This window comes from Ochlerotatus camptorhynchus, unplaced genomic scaffold, assembly GCF_037179485.1.
Source record: "Ochlerotatus camptorhynchus isolate MF236.1 unplaced genomic scaffold, CSIRO-AGI_Acam_v1.1 ptg000246l, whole genome shotgun sequence".
NCBI classification, from domain to species: domain Eukaryota; kingdom Metazoa; phylum Arthropoda; class Insecta; order Diptera; family Culicidae; genus Ochlerotatus; species Ochlerotatus camptorhynchus.
Genome location: NW_027040736.1, coordinates 344,038 through 363,039, shown reverse-complemented (window position 1 = coordinate 363,039; position 19,002 = coordinate 344,038). Strand labels below are relative to the sequence as shown.

The 19,002-nt window shown below is 39.5% G+C and overlaps 1 protein-coding gene across 1 annotated transcript in view; it reads right to left on the bottom strand.

The window, feature by feature from the left end:
• LOC135704701 (peroxidase) overlaps nucleotides 1-19,002 on the bottom strand; it is a 223,086-nt gene that overhangs the window by 80,740 nt on the left and 123,344 nt on the right. The window contains exon 2 of the mRNA XM_065226183.1: nucleotides 1,935-1,965. The gene's annotated coding sequence lies outside the window, so the exon portion shown is untranslated. The remainder of the gene's footprint in view (nucleotides 1-1,934; nucleotides 1,966-19,002) is intronic.

Sequence of the window (19,002 nt, the reverse complement as noted above, 5' to 3'; positions counted from 1 at the left end):
AACAATGAATTATCGACTCCGTAAAGCTAACGCGATTGAGCCTTCCAAATAAACAAGCTAGATAAAAAAAATAAAAATAAACAAAATTTGTGAATAGAATTTCTCATGCCATTTCTAGAGTAAACAGTCAAAGCTTTTGTAAACAATGAAGTCAATTTGTCGAAATGACCTCAAATCTCCAAATTACCTATGAAGAACGCCAAAATAATGCTGAAATTAGTCCAAAACACTTGAAGCTTCTAATCTGTACAGGAACGCCACATTACTTAAGGATATTAGTGGGAATTTAAAACAATTCATTCAATCTGCCCCAATTGCTCGTCATAACTGATTTCGTTAAAAGGATCGATTTGAAAGTAAACAGAAATTTTAAAATTCAAAGGCTTTTTAATAGATTTGAATGAACATTTATCTAAATTTCTGCAACCTATTTAAATTTAAATTTTAATTTTAATTTAACCTTAGCCCTGGGTCCTATTGCCCAGTAAAACCTACAAGTACTTGTAACTTGCTATTCAATGTATTTGAAATGGGAATTACAAGTTACAAGTTCATGTAAATTAATTATGAAATAAGTGCTTGATTACGATTTTAAATTCAGATCAATTTGTTTTTTTTTTAGCAACGCATAAATTGAGAAACGTTGTTTCAAATTGATTTTATAATCATGCATTCATAACTCTTTACTTTCGTTAGTTGGGCTGAGCTGTCAAGCTGAAAATTGGTTGAGGGATACACCGATTGTTTATTATCATCACAATCCTTTAGCAGTAAATCCTTTAGCCCATCAAACAAGAAACAACACTGTCGAAAATGACGTTTGACTTCGATTGGGCTTCAGCCCAACTAACGGGAGCCCAACTAAATCGTAGCCCACCTAAACATAGCCCAACGAGCGAAATTTGACTGTACTTAATTCTCTCTATCTCAATATTGAAGAGATCATCGAGTTAAAGAGGATGTCTAGTTGCGAACGAATAACTGCAGGAAATATAATGGGTAAATCATATCCTTAAACTGTAGGGTCCCATGCACCCTACAGTTTAAGGAAAGCTTCGAACCGTTAGAGAAGTGAGGCTATTTTTCCGGTGAAATGGAAAAAAAAACGAAGAGACTGTCATCGTAGTAGCCCAGTCAAAAACAGTGTGGAAACTATCCAATGGTTGCTAGATCATATGAGATTACGAAATTTATTGGAAGGACGATCCCTTAAAATTTCCGATATTCTTGAGCACGCTTCGAATAAACACTTCTCGCACAAAAGAGGAGTTATCTTAGATGACAGATGAGTAATCCAAAAATGGATGGAAATTTTCCTTATACGCTTAACCTTTACGTAACCAACAACTTTTTTTTAATTTTTAATTTTGATCCTATTTTGTGAGGTCGCAGCCGGTTATAATGGTGCGAGTTCCAACCGATCAGGAAGGTATGTTTGTTATTGGAAAATTTACTAAAAATTAAAAAAGTCAAATAGTTTGAAACCGAAATTAACTAAGTAAGGGTTAAGGGTTCGGAAATTCAAATGGATGCAAAGCAAAATGAAAATTTATTAATTCGATGAAACAATTTTCGAAAGATTGTCGATTATCATTCGAATGCATTGCATAATTTTCAAAAACGTCATCCTGATGTTTAAAACGCAACCACATTTCGCATTGCAATTGAAATTCACTGGATTTTAAAATAATTTCAGCATAACTACTCGAAGCACAAATAGTGCTGTTCACTGCTCAGCACACCTTTGTTTTCAGACGCTGTCACAAACTTCAAAAACTTCATATTCATTACAATCTCATAAAAGTATTGCTCCGTAATTCACTGTATTAATTAGGAAACCGCCGACTCCATACATTTGTTTTTTGATGGTCACTTGATTGTTCTTCTTAGAATCCATTCTCATGAGATCCTTTCAGTCCTTAGCTCACGCTCACCTTGATCAGAACAACACTCTCCGGGGGAACGCTGCTGCTAATCCAACAAGTCCTCGGGAACCGAAAACACAGAACTCTTCTCCTTTCTGGTGATGATCTTGCACCGAATAATCGCACTGGGTCACTGCTAATATGGCAAACACCGACAATTTTTAACCGAAAACCAATGCTTCAGACACCCTCAGGTCACAGAAGCCCAGAATGAACTGTGATGACGAGCACTTAGTTCAATCTGTTTTATACCTCCAATAGTATATCCACCCCCTTGGCTCGCGAAAAGCATGGAGCTTTTTTCGCTTCGTCGTTCGGGGGTTTTCCGCAACACACCCCCCCCGAGCGGGTCTCGATCGACCGTTGGTGGGTTCCCCTCGTCTACGAACAGCCCGGGAGAGTTCCAACAACAACCCCCTGCACGAGCGGAATCAGAGCCACACACGGAGCCCGACGAAAAAGCGAACGCAATTTTGCTGCTTGCACTCGCGCAGTCCGGCTTTTGCCATAAAATTTCACGTGGTTCTCCCGCTCTCTCCGGCTCTCGGCTGGCGAGAGTGCCATAATCGTGCACGAGGTTTTGTTTGTTGCTGTCGTCAATCGGCGAGGAACTGCTATAGAAAATCCTTTTGAGCGAAGCGCGGTTTAGCTTTGATTGCTGCTGCCAGTTCGAGGAGCCAATTAGTGGCTCTCGCTCTCAGCCACACCGGGGGATCGGGTTCGTTAGTGTATCGATTACCAAGTACCGAAGCCTCTCTGCGAAAATGGATGAGAAGCTTGGTGGTTGGTAGTCGCTTGGAAGCTTTGGGTTGGACGCGGCTGGTTGAACGTGTGAAGGCTTCGAATTGAATGGAATTCTCACAGAAGGTCTCAAGAAGAGTGTATGTTTGTGGATGCGTGGAGTTCTTGAATTCGGGATGCAGTTGTTTGTTTATTATCAAGTTCAATTAACGTGACAGTTGTGAAACTGACTTTAAAGTGGCAGAAATACCACGCATCAAGGTTCCGGCGTTAAAAGTGACTTAAGGTTACCGGCAATCATTGGAACGGAATTGATCAAAGATTTATTCGGGTGATAAATTTGTTTGATGATGCCCCCCGTTCCTACCCTCGTACACAATACAGTTGCGTGAAACCTGCTGCTTCGCAGAGTGCAAAACACACCGGTATGACGAAAGAAAATTGTAATGATTTGAAAATTCAGCCCGGTGCGTTTCATTTCGATGGCTATTGCTTCAAATGTACTGAATCATTGCGACCTGCTGTTATGAAAATCACTGTGTCAAAAACAAGTGTTGATGAGCTTAATATAATCGAATACCATCGGTAGCAACTTGGCAGAATAAGATGCTAAATGTTTTGCATTCAGCAGCTAAAAGTGGGTAATAGATAAATAACCGGTCACTGCTGGGTGTGGTGTTCCTGACAAGGGAAATCCCCATTCACGCATGGTGTAATTTACCTGCAAATGGTTGGCAGACTTTGCTTTAAGTGTCTGTCAGAGAATTTGACGCATGCAGTGAAAACCAACCTTTTGTGTCGACCAGTTATTTTTAGCACTTTATTTGTTCCAAATTTAATTCAATTTACATTCTGGGTCTGGCGGAGAAGTAATGATTTTTGAACCAATTTTTTTGCTGTTGCAAGGAGGAAACAAAAGAAAAGCTTCAATACAAGCTCTACATTACAATTGCTAACAATCGAGAAAATCAAACTCAACAACTACACACAGAAATTCAAAAGAACCCAAAATTAAGTTCTTTTCACTCATCTCCCATGTTCCGTACGATAAGCCAAATTTGGGTAAACCGGCTCAAAGTAGTTGGCATTTAAGGACGGCAAAAAAAATTACCCATCGCTAAGTTATTTTCAATTTTTTCTACCCAAAATTAAGTTCAATTAACTCAAATTTGGGTATATCGCATATTACTCAATTTTGGCTTCTCGTACGGAACTAGACGGTTGAGTCGAATCTTTCGTTCTATTTTTGACAACAATAGCGAGAGGAAATGAAACGGGCAGAGGTCAAATAACTCAAATTTGAGTTTTAAAAACCCAAGCGGTGGGTAGTTTTGTTTTTCTGTGCATTGACTACCAAAGAGTCACGCGTTGATTTGTTTTGTTTATCAATTTGAAATCCATCGCAGCAGTCTGAAGGTGACTGCGATTTATCTTCGCCAGACCCTGCTTTTAAACTAGGTGCTCCAGCCAGGGGACTATTACTGAGCCCCATTTTGAAACCTTCATGTAGATCGAATATCGAAGTAACCTGTTTTGTTTTTGTTGAATCAGAATATGCCTCTGAACCAAGAGGTAAGACAGTTCCTAGTCATGTGCAGTTTCAGAGTTGCTTTTAAGGCCCCTCGAGTAACTTGCGTTGCTCAGTTGGCAAGATCACTGTCATTTGCTTTCTCACTTTTCGCATAAAAGCAACATATGGAGGTGCGAAGCCGAAAAGCTGCTGTCAAGCAAAACAACAACAAAAAGGAATCATCCGCCTCGATGTGGTAAAAGAACTCGATCCGCCTGACCAAATACTCCAGATTCGGCAAATTATACATACCCTGCACGTCCTCTGATACTCGTCGAAGCGATCCCATTCCCATCGCCCGACAACCTGCCGCTAGATGATACTGCGAACCAAGCACTGGATTACCATGGTGCCGTTCTGCTGCGAGCGGACATCCTCCTACCTCTGGTGCACGCAAACCAAAAAATTATTACAATGAATGTTAGTTCCGTTTCCTATCATCCTCTGTTCATGAACATCGCAACGAATGTTAGAAATTGACCATGCAAGCGATGTAATGGTTTTTTGTCTTTTGTATTTCGTGTTCTATCTACGCTTTCGACTATACCAGTAAGCTTGTAGAACGACGCACATTGTAGACCATTGTAGAACGACGCACACACTTGCCTCGAATCTCTCCAGCAGAAAAAGCACACGAAGTCGAGTATGCGAGAAAATGAGCGCTTCATGTTTGCTTTTAGGCTATGCAAAAAATCGATCGACGTCGATTTAATTTTGAAGAACATTGAGTTACTTACGAGTTACTAACTGCAAAAAAGCAACTCAGAGTAAAGCCATAGAGGTAACTTTAAGACCAGAAGGTCCCGAAGATACGTGCTCAACTTTTTGGCTCAGCTCTGGTACTATCTTCGGTCCCAAGCTAATCGATTCACCCCTCGAAACATAGGAAAATCCATGAACCCCTCATTTTATCTGTCAAACTTTCAAAGCAAATCAAAACAAACATAGTGTAGTACTAGAATATTGACTAGAATGGGATACGTTAATCGTTTGCTTGGGACCAATAGGCTAGTCAAGAAGTGAGCCAATTTAAAATCGTTAGTTTCGAATTGATTGTTGGTAAAGCTGTCTTACCCCTTGCTCTGTACTATATCGTCAAATCCCATATATTAACTATAGGTATCAGAACGTCAAAATTGAAGACATATTGGATTCAAGCTGAATGTACGAGGATTACCACATGTTTAATACCGCTGGTTCCAATTACTACAGTAACTCACCAACCTTGCCTGTTAGGATATATCTCGCGGTACATTTGAAAACGGCATAAAAGCTTTTGGTACAAAAGGCCTGATTGGTATGGTATGTAGAATCCACTCCCAACCAGCCAACAACAAGCACTAGCGAGTTACCACGGGGCGCAGATGTCTTATAAGGCCAGGCCGCAAACATATGTGGAATTTCGAACTGGATGCCTTTCAAAAAAGTGAAGTAATTTCACTATTCTTACTCTATTATAACTGGCATAACTGCACATCGAAATGTCCAACTTGAAACTTATCAACTGAACTATAATTATTTGCATTGAACTTAAATTTAAAATACACTGTCTGCAAAAGCTGCTGCAAGGCAAGCATATTCTGAAATATGTACTTTTCTATAGCGGACGAACAGGAAAATTCTTGGGTTGCGGAGGAGAACTAATTTTGAAAATCAATTCGTTATTGATTGAAACCCCTGACTCATCAATCAGCATTATAGGAATGCACCAAATTGACTATTTCCTTGCATCACTAGCACCTTGAGGCTTTGCAATACCACTGAAATTCATACTAACGCTATGGGCCTATATTGTTCAAAGCATTATTTATGTGACCGAGTTATACCCACTAACAGTGCTGCAAAATCTTGATAGCTCATTTGAGCTAACAGTCATTGTCAAGGGAAACCATGTTAATTGTCAATGATAATGCTGTCAGTGACGAACATGTGTAGATTTTGTTATTAACTAAATTTGTAACGAAATTAACTGACTTGAATAACACAATTACATGGAGCCACGTCCTGAGCTGCTTGGATAGCAACAATGTGACACAGAATGCACGAAATTACACTTTTTGTTACAAGGTGAATCTTTGTCGTTGACGAAAAAATTAATGAGATTTTGGAGTTTTTTTTTTTGAGGATCAAGTCTGTCAGTGACTACGTGAAAAACATTTTTGTCAATATCGCGCGAATGTCTGCCAATGATAATTACACATCTCAGTGTCAGCACTGCCCAATTCTTCGATTCAATAGGTGTAAATATTTACATTATTTGACAAATCTCAGGTAATCATGACAGCAGTAGGTCTCTTTTCTTCATTCAAATTGTTTTCAATAATCAAACGTCATGATTACCTGGGTTTTGTCAAATAAGGTAAATATTTATATTGCTTGTACCAAAGAATAGACTGATGCAAAATTTGTAATTTTCGCTTCACGCTGCTCAAACGGTTCCTAATTTGGTCTTGATTTTACTGTGGGTAATCTAATTTTTATTGTTCATATCTACTCAAAATTCACCGTTTTACTCTACTTCTAAAAATGATACCTCTACATGTTGGACATTGATTAATATTAACTACTTACTCGTGAGAATTTTCTACGAAAATTAAGTTCAATTAACTCAAATTTGAGAATATCTCATATACTCACTAGTAGCTTATTGAACGATAGTCATGAGAAAATCGAATCTCTCGTTCTGTTTTTGACAACAACAAAAAGTGAGAGTGGGATGAAGAACTCAAAATTACCCAAAATTATGTAAAAAGACCTTAAATTTAGGGTATTTTTTTTTCTCTATTAGCCAAACGAACTGTCATTTAGTGTGGCCAAACTAGCATGATGTCTTTATGGTATTTTTTGCAATTGCAATTCTATGATCAAACATATTATTTATTTTCATTTCATCATAATGTTTTTTCTAGAGTAAATATAAATCGGACGTGAATATTTTCAACAAAAAATTACATTTATTTACTTAGAAAGTGTTAATTCACTGAGGGCACAGTTTTAACTACCATTTTCTAAATAACCATTGACCACCAGTCTCTAAATAGTCATTGATTTATTTCGTGTATAGCGGAAGAAGGAAATATTACGCAAACCACTCCTTGACCTTTGTCGCACCGACACATATAAATCTCGATTTTAAAGCGAATCAATCTACGAAAAATCTATTTTCATCTCTTGCATCTAAACCCATCTACTCGCTCCGTTCTTCACCTTTTTGCAGTAAATCTTCAAAATCACAATCAATCGTGTTTCTATCTATTAAGCGCGAGTGCATCTCACAACAGCAAAGCAAAACATTTCCTGCATCTTAGATAGAGTCGCCTCTCTCGTCCTTGACTTATTATTGCAATTATTTGCTTTGCACTTCATTTTGAACTTTTGTGCACGAAATAAAACAAAACAAAACTGCACAACGACGAGCTCATTGATGCCATGAAATTTTTCACGGATGCCAGTGAGAGCATATATTTTTCATAATTTCCTCCGCTTATCTATGGAGTCTAAAGTATCTATACTCATCATACCTGCAGCATTTCCGTTTGTTGCGTCATTACATTCGTATTCTGGCGCGTTCTGGGATATTGCGATTCCACAGTTGAAATATTTTGTTGCTGTGTACGTTATACGTAAGGGGCTGTTACTGTAACTATGTAGACCGATTTAAGAACTGCCAGAGTGAATGCATATGGTCTCCACGTTGGTAGGCCTCTACATACCAAATTTATGTTTTCAATATCAGCCAAACGGATTGCTGCCTCATGATCAGTAATCCAGTGCTTTACTGAAAAACAGCAAACGATATTTTTTACCGAAAAATTTAGCTAACATAAACGGTTTGCTGGATACCCAGTAAAAAGTGTTTACGGAACAGTCGCAAGTATTTTTGCATTCGTACACACCACAGGAGGAGGAAGAGGTACATAAAACAACAAATAAATAAATTTATGTGAAAGGACACTGGTAATATTTCTTAAATTTTACATGGGAAAGAGCATAGTCTATAATATTTGTATATTTGTATCAACGATCTTTAACAGAAGCTGGAAGTTCCTGTTGAAAGCGAATTCAATTTACTGAGTTTAATAGTTTAATCTGCAAAATGCTGCCAAATGTCAAAATTTTGCATTGCTCAAAAATCAGTAAAGAAATATTGCTGATTTTCAGTAAAATCTTGTCAATTTGACAGAAGTTGGAATTGTTGGAAGATTCAACAACATTATTTGGCTGGAAAGTTTGCTGATCTTTCATCATTGATAAAATTGAAGCATTTCTGGAAATTAGCAGCCAGGGCCCAGTATTTTCGAAAGATAGAAAGGAAAATGAACTCGCATTCGTTTTATTTCAGGTAGCGGCATTTTCGTGTACCGTTGACCCCCGGTAATCTGAGCGTTTTTAATCAGAACACTTTTAATTTGAAGCCCGCTAATCTGCACGCCGTGCAAACTAAAAATTTCTCAAACGTCATTCAGCATATCCGAAACATTGCGAAACGAAACGCATAATCAAAACAAAATAGAAAATACGGCTACCATAAACACGCTTTTCTAGTGATCATAGGGCTACCAGAAGTTCAAATTAAAATTGAACCCCGTTAATATGTATGAAGTTACGTTCAGATTAGCGGGGATGCACGGTAATTCATTCAGCTTCTTGCTATCGAGTCACAATGAACATGCTTCCTGTCAAGCACGACTTTATTTATTTATTTGTCGCCAATCAAGAGTAGACCGCTTTGTTACAATGATATGTTTTGCTGTTCGTTCTTCAAGTTCAGTAAGTTTGCTTGAAACATAAATTTGGCCAAAAAATAGAGTTACTTTTGATTTTTGATTCAAAGGTGTTGATGTCCGCTGATAAGGATTTCAACTCGTCCAGGCAGTAACATTATGGATAAAATCTGGCTGCAATTATCTCTAATAAATGCAAGAAGCTGCAGCTTATCCTGCAAGAATGCAAGCATTTCGATGCTATTTTTACACACGCACCAATACATTATCGGTAATTCCACTTAGTATTATGTATCCATGACAGATACGTATATCGACCACGATCTACAGTCTTTATCAATGTGATTCCCACAGAATTACTGACATATGACATATTGAAATCCAACCCTGCTAAGTATTCAACCCCTAGGTTAGAAAAAGTCACGTCAAACAGTGAAACTCGCATCACGGTTTTGGAAAGATTCTTTTCCAATTCACTTGGCAACAAAAGACTTCTGCATCATCTTCAACTAACCTCTACACACTTAGAAAAATTTATATAAATTTATGTGCTCTGAGACCGACATATACGAGCGTCAATTTTGACATAAAATTGAATCACAATAGACGTGAAGTTTAGCTCAATCAATTCGAACTTTTCAGTCTCGGAGCATTTAACCGAAGACAACAAATCAAGAAGACTGGCAACTTTGCCAGAATTCTACCGACAGATACAGTGGCGCTGCGCTTGAGTGAAGGTGGAAGCAACGCATAGAAAAATGAGCAAATACACAATCCCTTCTTCTGAGTATGTAATCTTTGCTATTAAATTCGTTTCGAAGCATTTACCTTTGAGCGGCAGATGACACGATTGTACACTGAAAAATTGAACTATTCCCATTTTGCTTGAAATTTTATCAATTTGAGATTAAACTCAGTTTAATCATATCGAATGATTAAAAATTAATCCTCTCTTTCTAAAAAATAAGCATCTGATATTAATCCCAGTTTAATCATGGTTGATTAGATAGTAGATTATCTTTTTTTTTTAAATAAATTTTAAGCATTTTTGATTTTATTTTAATAATTTTTGATTGAAATTAAATCTTTTTTGATTATATATCAGTATTTCATCTCACTGCGTCCTAGCAAGAAGTACGGTCGACTTGTTTCGCGCTCAGTTGTTTTGGAAGTTTTCTCGGTATTCGCTTGATATAAATTATCAGTTTTTTTCTCACTAAGTGACTCCTGGCATAGTTCCCGGTAAATTGATCGAAAAGTGAGTTTTTTTTGTAGTAGAAAGTGTCATTTTCGGAACGATTAATCCGTGCTATTGGTAATTCGCAAACCAATTTGGGCATCATCGTTGCGTGGTCACGCATACGCGCTCACGCATACCCGCTTACGTATCATCATCATCGAGTGTGAGCACCCGTTTCTACATCTACATCGTTCATCAATCATCGTGCGCCTGTGTGCGCTGAGTACCGAGCCTCGATCAAGTGCACCACAACGAAGGTCATCCACGCAGCGCGTCTCTTCCAGCCATCTGTGTAAACGCCTACACATATAACGCTCGGTGGTAGTAGTATAGGATTATCAGATAAGTTTTTGTTTTTTTCTTGTTTCTTTTCCTCCCCCATTAGTTAAATTTTCATTTTGTATTTCTGTGTTTGTAGTGTTTTCTGTGTATTGTGTTTGTGCGTTCAGTGGGAGAGCGTTTTGCGCTCCCACTAGTTGAACAAAATGGATGTTTTGTCAGAAGACGACATGGATGACCATTCATCTCAGAATAATGATGATGTCATCCCTGGTTCGTCGTCTCAGTCTGACAATGGGCAGGCTGAGAAAAGCTCCAGATTGCGGGCCTACCCGAATGACTCGACTGGCCCATGGGTTGTCTATTTTCAGCCCAAAAACAAACCCTTGAATGTTGTTCAGATATCTGATGATCTGACAAAGCGATTCTCTGCCGTGACCGAAATAACGAAGGTTAGGCACAACAAACTTCGTGTGACCGTCGCTAACCTGAAACAGGCCAATGAAATTGCTGTTTCCCAGTTTTTCACACTGGAATATAGGGTGTACATTCCAGCTTCTGATGTGGAGTCGGAGGCGAACCAGCCTAAGGCTGAAAGCCTCCTAAATAAAGCTAAATTAATTAATTAATTCTGATGTGGAGATCGAAGGCGTGGTCACTGAGGCGAGCCTGAACCCCGAGATACTGGAGAAGCAAGCGGTTGGCCGATTCAAGAACCCCTTGCTTCCTCCGGTAAAGATACTGGCCGTTCATAGAATGAAGTCAGTATCGCTCAGCGAGGGTAAAAAGAGTTTTACCCCCACAGACTCGTTTCGGGTGACCTTTTCTGGATCTGCCCTTCCTCAATACATCGAGCTGGGAAAACTTCGTCTTCCTGTGCGGTTGTTTGTACCTCGGGTCATGAACTGCCAGAATTGTAAGCGGTTGGGACATACGGCCTCCCACTGCGGCAACAAGGCACGCTGCTCCACATGCGGGGAGAAGCATGAGGATGGCGCCTGCGCAGCTACTGCACCAAAATGCGTGTACTGCAATGGAACTCCTCCTCATGCTCTCTCGTCGTGCCCGGCGTACAAACAGCTCGGGGACAAAATGAAACGCTCTCTTAAGGAACGTTCCAGGCGGTCTTTTGCAGAAATGCTTAAGACAGCCAAGCCATCGACCAACGAAACAAATCCCTTCGCTCTTTTGTCAGATGACGAGTCTGGCTCTGACTTGGCTGAGGAGGGAGTTTCCTTCAGTTTTCCGGAAGGTTCTGCCCGGAAACGAAAACGCATCCGTTCGCGGAAAGTTGCAGATCAAGAACCCCAAATCAGCTTGCCCAAATCAAGGAGTGGTGGAAAAAAGGAGACTTCTACTCCTCCTGGATTCCGCAGAACTGACTATACCCAGGATTTTCCACCTCTTCCGGGGACATCCAAAACCCCTGATGCCCCAATTTTAAGAACAGAAACCCCTTCTTCATCTGGGCTGTTCTCATTTGATGACATTGTGGACGGTATTCTCAAATACCTCAACATTTCTGATCCTCTGAAAAGCATTGTCCTCACATTGCTTCCGACTGTGAAATCCTTCTTGAAGCAATTGACTTCAAAATGGCCCCTTCTTGCAGCTATCATCTCCTTCGATGGATAATTTTCCAAACGAGGTCGGGGATTTGATCACTGTTCTACAGTGGAATTGTCGAAGTCTTATTCCGAAATTAGATTCGTTCAAGTATTTAGTCCATAACAATAATTGCGATGCATTTGCCCTCTGTGAAACATGGCTTTCTTCAGAAATTGATCTCCCTTTTTTTGATTTTAACATTATTCGATTGGATCGTGAGGATTCACGTGGAGGAGGGGTACTTTTGGGGATCAAAAAGTGCCATTCCTTCTATAGGGTGAATCTTCCCGAATTCCCCGGTATTGAAGTTGTCGCATGTCAGGCTACCATTAAAGGTAAGAGCCTTTGTATTGCTTCTGTATATATTGCTCCTAGAGTCTCTGTTAATCGCAAACAACTTTTCGACATATGTGCGGTACTTCCCGCTCCATGGTTGATCATGGGAGATTTTAACTCCCACGGTACAGGCTGGGGGGAGCTGTACGATGATAACCGTTCTACTTTGATTTATGATCTCTGCGACAACTTCAACATGACAATACTTAACAATGGAGAAGTAACACGTTTGGCTGGTCCATCCTCGAATGGTAGCAGATTAGACCTCACCTTTTGCTCCAATTCACTATCGTTGGATTGCACTTGGCATGTAATCCAGGATCCGCACGGTAGTGATCATCTGCCGATCAAAATTTCGATTGCCAGTGGGTTCAACTCGTCAGAATCCGTTAACGTCGCGTATGATCTAATCCGTAACATTGATTGGACTAAGTTCCAATCCGCGATAGACGATACAGTATCGTCAGTGGAAGAGCTTCCGCCGTTGGAGGAATATAATTTCCTCTCTAATCTCATCGTCGACAGCGCACTTCAAGCTCAAACACGACCGGTGCCGCGATCGTCTATTCGTAAGAAAACACCATCGCTCTGGTGGGATCAACAATGCACGGAGGTTTACCGTAAAAAGTCCGACGCGTTTAAACTTTTTCGGAAACGCGGAACACGCGAGCATTTCGACGCATACACATCTCTTGAACGCGAACTCAAGAGCCTCATCAAGGCCAAAAAACGGGGTTACTGGCGGCAGTTTGTAGACGGATTGTCGCGCGAAACGTCTATGAATACGCTTTGGAGTACGGCGCGAAGAATGCGTAACCGGTCTACTAACAACGAAAGCGAGGAATGCTCGGATCAATGGATTCTTAAATTCGCGCGAAAAGTGTGTCCGGATTCCGTGCCGTCGCAGTTGATTCCTCGCGAAACCGCGAATTCGGTAGACGAAATCAGTCAGCCTTTTTCAATTGTGGAACTTTCGCTCGCTCTCCTTTCGTGTGGCAATTCTGCCCCGGGATCTGATACAATCAAGTTCAACTTGCTGAAAAACCTCCCAGACGTCGCTAAGAGGCGCATGTTGAACTTGTACAATCAGTTCTTGGAGCTCAATATTGTTCCCGACGATTGGAGACGAGTAAGGGTGATAGTCATTAAAAAGCCTGATAAACCCGCGTCGGATCACAATTCGTATCGGCCCATCGCGATGCTGTCGTGTATTCGGAAATTGATGGAGAAAATGATCCTTTTTCGCCTCGACAAATGGGTTGAGACGAACCACCTTCTTTCAGATACTCAATTTGGTTTCCGTAGGGGTAAGGGAACGAACGACTGTCTCGCGTTGCTTTCCTCGGAAATTCAGTTAGCTTTTGCTAAAAAAGAGCAAATGGCTTCTGTGTTCTTGGATATCAAGGGGGCTTTTGATTCAGTATCCGTTGAAGTTCTTTCAGAGAAACTCCACGTTTGTGGATTGTCTCCATTAATTAATAATTTTTTGTACAATTTGCTGTCAGAAAAACATATGAGCTTTTCTCATGGACACTCTACAGCTTTTCGATTTAGCTACATGGGTCTCCCCCAAGGCTCATGTTTAAGCCCCCTTTTGTACAATTTCTACGTTAGAGAAATTGACAATTGTCTTAGTGACAATTGCACGTTGAGACAACTTGCAGATGATGGCGTAGTGTCTATCACAGGGCCAAAAGAGGTTGACCTGCAAGGACCCTTACAGGATACCTTGGACAATTTGTCTACTTGGGCTATCCAGCTAGGTATCGAATTCTCCACGGAGAAAACTGAGTTGGTCGTTTTTTCTAGGAAGCATAGCCCAGCACAACCGAAGCTTCAACTTTTGGGTAAACCGATCACTCATTCCATGTCCTTTAAATATCTTGGGGTCTGGTTCGATTCCAAATGCACCTGGAGATCCCACATTGAGTATCTGAGACGAAAATGCCAACTAAGGATCAATTTCCTTCGATCAATTACCGGAACGTGGTGGGGAGCCCATCCACAAGATCTTCTGACGTTGTACCGGACAACGATTTTATCGGTTTTAGAGTACGGTAGTTTTTGCTTCCAGTCGGCAGCTAAAACGCACATCATCAAGCTGGAACGGATCCAGTATCGTTGTCTTCGTATCGCGTTAGGATGCATGCACTCGACTCATACAATGAGTCTCGAAGTGCTGGCGGGCATGTTGCCACTATCCGTCCGTTTTTCAGAGTTATCTCTGAGGCTCCTCACCCGTTGCGAAGTAATGAACCCACTGGTGATCGAAAATTTTGAGAAGCTTCTGGAGCTAAATCCTCAAACATGTTTTATGACTTTGTACTACCTTTATTTAACACAGGATGTCAGCCCTTCAAGAAATATTCCTAATCGTGTAGTCTTCTCCGATTTCGGCAATTCAGTGAATTTTGATTTATCTATGACGCAGGAAATCCACGGAATCCCAGAGCATCATCGTCCTATGATTGCTCCGTCATTATACGCTGCAAAGTTTGGCCATGTTGATTCTGCAAGAACGTTTTTCACAGATGGATCTCTAATAGAGGAGTCCGCTGGTTTTGGTGTATTTAATGAATTTCATAGCGCCTCTCGAAAACTTGAAGCTCCTTGTTCTGTGTATGTGGCTGAACTGGCAGCAATTCACTACACTTTGGAAACAATTGCTTCACTTCTTCCAGACCACTACTTTATTTTTACGGATAGTCTCAGTTCTGTCGAGGCTATCCGTTCCATTAGGCCGGTAAAGCACTTCTCGTATTTTCTCTTGAAAATACGAGAACTGCTTAGTACTTTATCCGTGCGCTCTTTCATCATCACCTTCGCGTGGGTCCCTTCGCATTGCTCAATTTTGGGCAATGAGAAGGCGGATTCACTTGCGAAGGTGGGCGCTATGGAAGGCGACATTTATGATCGACAGATCGCCTATAGTGAATTTTTCTCTATTTATCGTCAGCAGTCGCTCGTTAGCTGGCAACATCAATGGAGTGAAGGGAGCTTGGGACGATGGCTACATTCAATTATCCCTAAGGTGTCGAAGTTTGCATGGTTCAAAGGGTTGGACTTGGGTCGAGACTTCATACGCGTGATGTCTCGTCTCATGTCCAATCACTATTGTCTAAACGCTCACTTGTTCCGTGTGGGGTTGGGAGACAGCAATCTCTGTGAATGTGGACAAGGTTACCAGGACGCTGATCACATCCTTTGGTCTTGTGCGGAGTATCGTGGATTCAGATCACATTTTTATGATTCCCTTCGGGCTCGAGGTAGACAACCTAATGTTCCAGTTCGGGATATTTTGGCTAGACGCGATCTGGAGTTTATGAAACTCATATATGTTTACTTTAAGGATATTAACCTTAGATTGTAAGTTTGATTAACCTTGTGTTTAGTTTGTATTTTGTACGTGTGGGTTTTTTTTTCAATGTTTGTTTTCAAGATGAATAGAAATAATTTCATGCTTTAGGATTAATTAAATAGTTGTATCGTAAACCACATTTCAAACCTCCTTCTTCCCTTTTCCCATCCAAAAAATTGTAAATCTCCACTAACCTCGAGACAACCGCGAGTACTCGGTCCAGTTCCTTTAACTTTAAATTTAAGACAGTAATAATGTATAACGCAAAGAATAACTCGGCTCTGTAAAGTTTATTCGATTGAGCCTGTACAAATAAAGTAATTATAAAAAAAAAAAAAAAATCAGTATTGAAAAAGAATAAAATTTAATACTGGAAAGATTATTTCGATTTTAATCATGCATGACTATTGCCGAAGTAATCATGGCTCGGACTCAATATAGTGAAGCGGGAATCTGCATACTTTTTAAGCTTTTTTGATTTAATTTATCTTTGAGTATACCTGTCCCATAGCGTTCTTATGAGAAAATGGAAGAGTTGCCAGCCTTCTTGATTTGTTGTCTTCGATTTAATTTTACATGACATGTTTGTTACCGTCTCATCATTTATGTCAAAGATGGATCCCGTCACGTGTAAGATTAGGTTTTTCTAAATGTGTAGTGAGAAAACAAATTAGCCGCTGTAGTAAATCATTATATCAATAAAGTAAAACAGCAAAAAAGGGTTATCTTCCATTTAATTCCACTTAATTAATTTTGCTATCCATGACAGATACGTGTTTCGACAACAATGTGCAGTCTTCAATGGGGGGTGGGAATGACACTCACACTTAGAAATAACTAATTTTACACGTGACGGAATCCATCTTTGACATAAAAGATGAGACGTAAACAAACAGGTCATGTAATATTAAGTGCTCCGAGTCTGAAAAGTTCGTTGTTCGATGAAAAGTTCGTTTGATTAAGCTATATTTCACGTCAGTTATGACTAGAATTTATGTCAAAATTGACGCTCGTATATGTCACTCTCAGAGCACCAAAATTTACATGAATTTTTCTAAGTGTGCTGATAAATACTGCACATTGTAGTTGAAATAGGTATCTGTCATAGATACCAAAATTAATTAAGTGGAATTAAATGGAGGATAACCTTGTTTGCTGTTTTCTTTAAGCATTCCGCTAACAACCCAATTTCATTAGGTCATCATTATATCAATGATTTTGTCAAATTATCTTGAAAACAAATATTACAAGCTCTCATTACTGACCATTACCTAACGTATCCCATGACAATTTAAAACTCACTGCGTTTTGATTGCATTACCTTTCGTGGAGCTTTCATATCATCGTAATGTTTGTTTACTTTGCACGATAGGTAGCCGGTTTGCCAGTTTAATGGCTTCACTCTTGGCTATACACATTAGCATACACCGACTCTACTCTTGGTAAACATGTCAAGAACAAAGAAAAAATAACGTGCAGAATCGAAACCTAACGCAAAAACCCAAGATTCAATTAAAGAAGGAAAATCCCCCAAGACTTGGTAGTCGTCATTATTAAAAAGATAAGAATTGGGTTGTTAGTGGAATACTCACAAGAGCAAAAAAAAAAGTTTATTATTTTATTTCAATAAATCTATTTACGGTTAATCGCTGAAAAATCCTTATTCTCGTAACCACTTCGAAACTTTAGGTGCTCAAATATCAACTTTCACGACACGTACTACAATGAAACTGTTACTCAACGTTTGCTACACTGCAGCTTACATGCAGCAGCAGTTTCAGGTAAAATGAGGCTCTAATTTCCAAGATTTGTGAAATTGAAAATTTGAAGTGGAAGTGCATGTTTAGTCTACGTAGCGGCCATTTGTGGACTCTACACGGTAAAAAGCTATCACATCTAATCCAAATGCTCTTGCACTTGACTCAGTCTAATATGCGGCACTACGAATCGAAGTGATTTATCATTGATTTTCAAGTTATTTGCGTTTTGAAACAAAGTGATTTGTCGTTGAAAAATATGCACTGTATAACACCTTTAAATCATAATGACTATCAATTGAATCTGTTTCATCCATTGAATTTGATTAGTTTTGCTTTTGGAAGCAAATGTCAAAAACGTACATGACAAACATTACTCGCGAAGATGGCAAGTCAACAACAAATGAAGTCAAGTGAGAAAAGCGATAAATTTACGTTCTAGAGCGTGAGTAATACGAAATTGTTGCTGTTTTCAATAATAGTGTATTAATCAGCAAAGTTCGATTGCAAAACATTGTCAAATTTATCAAATTTAGTGCTCAATGCCTCGTCTTGCTTCTACTAAAAGCCTTGCGATGTTGTTCAATATCACTTGGAAACATATGATCTGGGTAATAATATGATACGGTCATATTTTGAATAACATTTAACAAGGCTTGCAGTATGAACAAGGCTATATAGTTATTTAAACCCATTCTCAGCAAAAATTAAATCCAAGGATAAATTATTTAAACTTAAAGTGATAGATTATTACTATCAGTATGGTTTACATTTCGAGTTCAAAGTACAGCACATCAACAACGATACGCAATACAACTCAATACAATCTAAAATGAAGTGATTTACTGTTGATTTCATCGTGCTTCGATATGATCTCTTCCAAGGGATTTGCACATCAAATTGCAATGTTTGGCAGGTAGTGCAAATTCAACAGCAAATCACTTCACATGAACATCATGTTTTTTTACCATGTACAAGAAATCACCTTAAGACCGAAATTGCAAATCTCGATGAACATTTCAAAAGGTCCTGTCTGATTTGATCCGCTCTTATGGGGTGTTTACATCTGTGCGGATTTGCTAGCGCTAGTGCACTAGCCAACTAGCACGGATTTCAGTTGCTCCTGAAATCTCATGCTGGTAGACGCTGCTGACCTGTTTACATTATGCTGGCTACTTTAAGCAAATCCGCACGGATGTAAACATCAAATAACCGTCTTTTTCTTTTGATAACCACGGCTATACAAACAGATTTCACGCTATTTTTGAGACAAAGTTTGATAAAGGAGATTCTCATCTAGCATCCAGAACATCAAATTCAACAGGGAAGAAAAAAATGATGAAAAAATCGATCAAAGCATATACGACCTTTTGAATTGTTCGTCTAGAAATATTTTCACAAGAACGAAAACGACACAGCAAAACAAAAACACATTATTTTCGCAGCGCGGCCAACTTCGATCAT